Source organism: Felis catus, chromosome C1 (genome assembly GCF_018350175.1).
Source record: "Felis catus isolate Fca126 chromosome C1, F.catus_Fca126_mat1.0, whole genome shotgun sequence".
Taxonomy (NCBI): Eukaryota; Metazoa; Chordata; class Mammalia; order Carnivora; family Felidae; genus Felis; species Felis catus.
The window spans coordinates 189,581,458-189,587,950 of NC_058375.1; the positions used below are offsets into that span (position 1 = coordinate 189,581,458).

At 45.1% G+C, this 6,493-nt stretch overlaps 1 long non-coding RNA gene across 1 annotated transcript; it reads right to left on the minus strand.

The window, feature by feature from the left end:
* Nucleotides 1–3,963: 3,963 nt before the first annotated feature.
* LOC109503168 lies at nt 3,964–6,290 on the minus strand. Its single transcript, XR_002162068.3, has 2 exons — nt 4,328–6,290; nt 3,964–4,108 (listed from the first exon to the last, which is right to left on the minus strand). It is a non-coding gene; the product is annotated as an uncharacterized LOC109503168 (long non-coding RNA).
* Nucleotides 6,291–6,493: the final 203 nt, after the last annotated feature.

Genomic DNA, 6,493 nt, shown 5'->3' on the forward strand with positions numbered 1-6,493 from the left:
TGTGAAATGATTGTCAGTGTGGCCAGGGACCACCTGTAACTGAATCAACTGGGTCACTTAGTAAAAATGTTAATTCAAGTGCTTAACCTCAGATGCAGTGAATCAGAAGCTTTGGGTGATAGGACCAGGAGTGTGCTCTCCCAGCAAGCTCCCCAGTGCTTCTTATACTCATCGAATTTTGACAATCACTGTGCAGGCAGCCCCCTCACCCTCTTGCTACCCATAGCGCGCTCTCTCTCTCTCTTTTTTCAGCAGGTGCTAACAAACAAATAGGACAGCACATGTGAGAATTTCACAAAGATTTTAAAAATAAAAATGAATTTGTCTTTCAAAATATGTAGTCACAATTACCTAGAAAGAGCTCCTACTAGGTCAAAGACTGTACTTCTTGCCCTCTTAGGCTTTGATTGGAAGCCAAGGAGAAACACACAATTTAGAAGCCCCAGTGGAGAGAGTGATACTATTTCTACTTCTTTAAATGTCTTTAGAGAGAAAATTCTTTGCCATCTTTGATGGCAAATTTAAATGACAAAGGGCCTTAGATGAAGGACCTCTCAGGTATCTTTCAGACAACATTAGACCATGGACTACTTTATATAAGCTTAATACCTGAAATTCTGCCATTAGCTATTGAGTTAAGTATCACCCTCTCTATTCAGTATTAGCTGAAAAAAAATCTTCCTTAACTCAAAAAAGTTTCCTTTGAGGCAGAGGAAAAGGGCAAGAAAGACTGGGACCTGGGCTTCCACTGGAAGGGGAGATAGAAAATATCGAGGTTTTTGGGCATCAAATGAAAGCCTCTTCTGATCCCCATTTTTTTTTTCTGAGGATAGATCCTTTACCTGCAATAATCAGAGAGATTCATTGCCCCCAAATCAGAGGACCAACTTTTTCATGGCATGTCAAACGTCATCACTATTTCCAACTCTGGCATCATGGTCCTGGGGAAGCCCAAGGACTCCACTCATCTCAATAGGGCTTGGTTCACCATGGAGAGGAAGGCTGGGTACCATAACACTTTTCCCTCGAACCACTGCTCCCAGGTAGGAATGTGGATGACAAAGGGAACATGCTGGAGCTACCAGCGCTGCCTGGATCAGCCCCTACTCCAGCATCTCCCGGAACATACCTCTGCTCCCCTCCCTTCTTCCAACATGACACTCTCCTTTCTGCTACTTCTTATTTCCCTATTTCTCACCCCCAAATATCTTTAGCCCTCATTTTCACATCCAAAAAGATTCATTTCAGATTCTTCATCCAGCATCAGATTTGCTGACACGTCAAGCCCACGTTGATCTCTCCCCTTCTGTTTCACAGCTATGCTTGGTTTCATCTCTAATAATTTCAAGTGTGCATGTCTTTTCTCCCTAGCTTCAGTGGGAATGTCTCCAAAATAGGAAACAACACAGCTTCAGGCACCCAGAAGACGCTCAAGTCGACATATTGAAAAGTTGGGAAGCTAGGACATCTGGGACTATGAGAGGACAACTGCCTTCCATGTTTTCTTGGTCTCAGTCTAATCTCTTTCCCATTTGACCAGAAGAATTGTGTGTGGGTCAGTCTATCACTTGGCTTCAACCTTGAAGACTCTGGAGTGTGAGCTCCAGCTGGCTGCCCTGCTTCAAAAATTTCACTTTTATCTCAATCCAGCCTTCCAATAATTTCTTCTTCTTTTTTTTTTTCTTTTGAGAGGGGAAAGGAGATGAGTCTCGTTGTTACTGCCTTTCTTTTTTAAACCGTAGGTTGTTGCTAGAACAGACTATATTTTTATACTGTGTCTGAGCCTTCTTCCACCCTCACAGTTGATACACAACTTACTTGGGACAGAACTTGCAAAATGTTGATGTCACTGTGCTGTTAATTGGAGCAAAGCCAGCTAAAAAACTCAAGAAGTTATACATTTAAGTTGTTGCTTTGGCAAGTCTCAAAGCAAAAGAGAAAATGGCTTTCTCTGGAAAGTTATTCCCATTGCCTCACTTCTCTTTTGCACCTGCTGCCCTGGGGTCCTTGTTTTATTTATTCCTTATTTTGTCTTATCTTAGGCCAACTTTTTCTGTTCACACCAGAAGGATGACACATTCTATTAATGGAGAGAGAGGAAAGGTTTTTTCCTTTTTCCTTGATGTGACTTTGGCTGCAGGCTGGGATAGGAGTTTATAGGTAGATTTGCCAGATTCAGCCAACCCCCCACCAGACAAAAAGCCACAAACCCCAAAAACAGGATGCTTTATGTTTGATCTGACAACCCTATCAGCAGGAAAGTTAATACCTCTAATGTGGTGTGAATAAAACGTGCTGGAGACCTTCCGCAGAAGTTTCTGGGCAGGAACAACCTGAGAATGACTGCTTTTTCAATTCTAACACTCTGCCTCTCCTGTTCCCGTTCCTGGGCATGTGTGGGACTGCTACTTACTTAGTGTTGTTGGGGGCAACAAAGAGGGGGCAGCTATTAGTTTTCCAAATGTTTTTCTTAGAAGAATTCAACCCACTCTGGTCTATATGGTCAGAAGTCCAACATTCAGACCCTTCTTGGAAATCTTTGCTTTCCTGGGTACACTCTATTATAGGTATTCTTGTATTTATTGTGATTGGTAATTATTTGGAGCATTTAGAAAAAATGCGGATTGAGGTGCCTCAGACCCAGAGTTTCTCATTTATAAGATTAGAGACAAGACCTAGGGATTTTAGTTATCCAGCAAGTCTTGGCATCATACTTTCAGCAGTCCTGGTCTAACTCAGGATCCTACCATAACAGATGATTAAGATTGGAGAAGGGACTTGGGGAATTATCTTTACGTTTCAGAAGAAAATGAGGCTCAGAGACATTAGCAACCTTGTTCTCCAAGTCCCCAGGGGAAGACAGGGTTTGAACCAGGCTGAGAATCAGGTCTCTAGGTTTTCACATCAAGGCTGTGCATTGGGTGACACTATGAACCTTTCTGCCCAGGGGCTGTGTTTTTCAGGCTGCCTTGGAGTGTCACTATCACCATTCCAGCCTGCCCCCAGAAAACCTGCTTTTCCTCCCACCTCCACCCCAGCTGCTCTGGTAAGCCTCTTTGTGATGTTACTGCTGTTTCCCATCTTGGCTGTATCTTTTCTAGCTCTCCCTTAACTTTCCAGGGCAGTAGCAACAGAGTCTCAGGTGATGCAGCCTGTCCTCAGCAAAGCTACAGAAGGATGCAGCAGAGGCAAACAGAAAGCACACCACTGCCAAGATTCTGCCAGCAAAGCCAACAGTATGCTGAGAAAGCTTCCAAATTCTGCGGGAAGTCATGTAACAGCCCAGTGAAAGGATACGTGCTCTTTTTATCACACGCAATCAGGTCGCCATAGCAACCAACAGTGTTTTAAAAACACGATATTAGTCCTACAAAAGAATCTTATCTAGTCGAACAACAAGAGGAGGCTCTCTCCAGGAGGAATTGTAGGAAACATATTTCAGGAGGCAATTTCGCATTTTAGAAAGCAACACAAATGATTTCTCATGAACAGCACTTTTCTGAGGATGTTTCCTTCCTCTTAGTGCTTCACCTTGACGATATTTTAGCCTGTGCTGCAGTCATCCCACTGTTAGCTTATTTATTTTTTTTTTTTCAACTTGTTGAAAATAAATCTTGCTTTCCTCCTTTGCAGTTAACTTGCAACTCAGACAAGGTCTCGAGTTTCCTATGAACATCTTTTTCTGTCCCTGGCACATCGAAGTGACCTCTAACCAAGACTGGACATTGAAGACAGGAAACTTGGGTTTGTGAAGAAAGAGCAGCATTCTCTAGTATTGCTCTCCTGTAGAGGAAGCTGCCATGGTGGCTATACTTCACGAGGTCCTAACTCTGAATGAAGAGGGAAAAGAAACCAACTTGTGAAGCCATTAACACCACGTGGGTATACACTGGCCTAAGTAATTCTCATGACATCTCTGCAGAGGAGGGACTGCCAGCATTCTCATTTTACAGATGGGAAAACTGAGGTTCACAAAGGTTTTATTACTTCATGACGTTTTTACCAAAGGCACATAACTAGTAAGCAGCAGAGTCAGGATGAGAAACGATGGTGAATCCCAAAGCCCGCTTTCTTTTCCAACAACCGTTATCTTAATTCTGGGGGTTACCTGTGAAAGGAAGACGGCAACACGGAACGTAAATGGGGATTGGAGCGCTAGGGAAGTATAAAGCGTGTATCATGGGGTCTACAAATGGGTGTCAGAATAAGTAAATATGCTGGATAAATGTTTGAAAAGATTTTTTGAAGGTGCTTATTATAAGATTAGCTCTAGCAGCTAAGTTGTAACCAGAGAGAGGAAAACAGGAAATCGAAGACATTTCTTAACAGTGGTTGCTGGTTCGAATCCACAGTTGTAGCAGTTGCTGATTTCCCGTTCACTGGCGCTGAAGTTAAGTATGACAACATTGCTGGCTGATCGCAGGTGTTAGAGCTTCTCACTCGGAGATGAGGGAAAACGGAAACCATTTTTTACAACCAGTGGGGAGGGTTGATCTTCACGTAACTGTGGTGTGCTCCCTGAAAATGGGATCATTCCGCGTTGAAAACAGGCTGGTAACAGAAGGCAATGACCGGTGGAAGTCAGTGGGACCCACCCTGCATGTGTCTCTATGACCCGTGGAATGGGGCTGGTTTGTGAAAGAATAATAATCAGTCCGGAGCAGAAGGGAAGGTTGGGGGTGAGAGTAAAGAGAAGCGAGAGTCTCTGCGTTGAAGGTGAGGGGTGCTGGAAAATAGCAACAAGTCCCTTTGAGGTAAAAAAAAAAAAATAGAGAACAAAGGCAGAAGACAGGGGCCTGAGGATCCCCTCCAGAGGGCAAACAAAGTGGACCAGTGTTCTGGGATCAAAATTATAGAGCCTGGCCCAAGGCCACAGGCCACATGGAAGAGTGAGAGAAACCCATGTCAGAACAAGGGCACTATCCAGGCAAGGTCGTGACAGAGGTAGGTGCCTAATTTCTACCGGAAGTTGATGTGTGGGAGCACCTGGGCCCAGAAACAGAAAAAGGCTTTCCCTGCCAAGAATGGGCATTAAAGGCAATGGTTCCACTTTGGATGGACGGTGGTGGAGGCAGATGTGTGTGGTGTGGGAGTAAGTACTGCACAGGGTTGTGAGAGAGCAGCAAGGACTGTCACAAAGGAACTGCTAAGTACTTTGAGCCTGCACAAAGCTAAGTAGCACGGATTGTAGTTGTGCCAATTTGAGCGTTTATAGTGTTTGTAATCTGTGCTTGAGAAGATGGTTCAAGGAAGGCGTGAGAAATGTTTTCAAGATGTGAAGGGCTATCATATGTAGATAGAATTAAATTTGCTTTGTGGGCTTCCTAGAGCACTCAGCCCCAGTGTTCCACAGGGGCACATGGTAGAATAGGGGATCAGCATGATTTTTCTTCCTGTATGTAGACATGGGTTCAGCCCAGGGAGAGTACATTTTGTTGGGTCATATTGCAGATTGGCTCAAGGCAGGCCCGCTGAGTCCTCATCAACATCAGCTGGTGGGGAAGGGGAAGGCCAGGAGATTGGGTGGGGCAGGGCATTGAGGAAATAGACCCGGTTGAGGAACTAGCCCCTGCTGGGTAGGCAGCTCTCCTATGGGCTGCATCTGAGACCTGAGATGGGTTCAGGCTTCATTCAGGCAGGCGTCACTGTCCATAGACGCTAACTTGGCAGGTGAGCACCATGGCACGAAGTGATATGGTAGGAAATACCCAAAGCCAGATGGTCATTGCTCTTCTGGAGGGTCAGTTGCTTCACATTAAGACGCCTCCAGCTATTTGGGGGTACAGAGATTAGGATACCATGCTCGGGGTGGGGGCTAGGAAGAGTGTCAGGAAGAATTGGCATGCTGGGCAATTAAATGGAGGCCAGAGTCCAGTTGAACTTCATTAGTCAAGGAGGACCCAATTTTCCTGGAGATCTTGCCTAGAGGTATGGCCATAGACTAGCTCTGGGATTAACCTGTAGGCCATTGATCCCAGGTACCATCTCAGAATCCTTTTCAGTACAGTTCTCTGGGAAATTATATTCATGACAGATGGCATTCAAGATGTTATTGATAACCCCAGGGATTGTAGCCTCCTCTTCTGCCTTTTCCAAGACACAGCTCCAGTGTTCCTTCCTCTAAGAGCCTTCCTAAACCCTCACACTGGTTACCCTCACCATACTAGTCCTTCCCCCATTTAGCTTTCACCCCTCTGCAGTATCGTTTGGGTCTTCTCTAGATTGAGCTCACTTGTGGGCAATGGGAGAGTCCCTCTTACATTTGTCTACCTAGACTTTAATGATTTCTTTTTTTTTTTTTTTCAACGTTTATTTATTTTTGGGACAGAGAGAGACAGAGCATGAACGGGGGAGGGGCAGAGAGAGAGGGAGACACAGAATCGGAAACAGGCTCCAGGCTCTGAGCCATCAGCCCAGAGCCCGACGCGGGGCTCGAACTCACGGACCGCGAGATCATGACCTGAGCCGAAGTCGGACGCTTAACCGACTGTGC